This window comes from Orcinus orca, chromosome 10 (genome assembly GCF_937001465.1).
Source record: "Orcinus orca chromosome 10, mOrcOrc1.1, whole genome shotgun sequence".
In the NCBI taxonomy this organism is placed as follows: Eukaryota; Metazoa; Chordata; class Mammalia; order Artiodactyla; family Delphinidae; genus Orcinus; species Orcinus orca.
The window spans coordinates 65,337,341-65,338,246 of NC_064568.1; the positions used below are offsets into that span (position 1 = coordinate 65,337,341).

At 42.6% G+C, this 906-nt stretch overlaps 1 non-coding gene across 1 annotated transcript; it reads right to left on the reverse strand.

The window, feature by feature from the left end:
* Nucleotides 1-448: 448 nt before the first annotated feature.
* On the reverse strand, nt 449-556 carry LOC117200656 (U6 spliceosomal RNA). The gene has a single exon (XR_004482276.1). It is a non-coding gene; the product is annotated as a U6 spliceosomal RNA (small nuclear RNA).
* Between the last annotated feature and the right edge of the window lie 350 nt (nt 557-906).

Consider the following 906-nt stretch of genomic DNA (forward strand, 5'->3'; position numbering starts at 1 on the left):
GCAGAACAGAAGGAATACTTTCCCAAAGAGATTGAAACCCTAAAAAAAAAAAAAAAAAAAAAGAACCAAATAGAAATTCTGGAGCTAAAGAACTAATAAACGAGATGAAGAATTCTTGAGAAAGCACTGGAAATAGAGCAGACCGTATGGAAGAGAGAGAATTTGTGAGCTCAAAGATAGAAATGTAGAAATGATGCTAGTAGAAGAGGAAAGAGAAAGATCTTTTTATTTATTTTTTTAACATCTTGATTGGAGTATAATTGCTTTACAATGGTGTGTTAGTTTCTGCTTTATAACAAAGTGAATCAGCTATACATATACATATAGCCCCATATCTCCTCCCTTTTGCGTCTCCCTCCCACCCTCCCTATTCCACCCCTCTAAGTGGTCACAAAGCATCAAGCTGATCTCCCTGTTGCTATGTGGCTGCTTCCCACTAGCTATCTATAAAAATATGGAATGCTTCACGAATTTGCGTGTCATCCTTGCACAGGGGCCATGCTAATCTCTCTCTTTATGGTTCCAATTTTAGTATATGTACTGTCAAAGCAAGCACGGAAATCTTTTTAGAATGCGGAAATTCTGTGAGAGCCATTTGACTCTTTCAGGAAGGGCAACATTAGGGTGATGGGTATCTCAGAAGAAGAGAGCAAGAAGGGATGAGAGAAGTTTATTTAAAGAAATAATGGCTGAGGGGCTTCCCTTGTGGCGCAGTGGTTAAGAATCCACCTGCCAATGCAGGGGACACAGGTTCGAGCCCTAGTCCGGGAAGATCCCACATGCCGCAGAGTAACTAAGTCCGTGAGCCACAACTACTGAGCCTGCGCTCTAGAGCCCACGAGTTACTCCTGAAGCCCCTGTGCCTACAGCCCATGCTCCACAACAGGAGAAGCCACCGCAATGAGA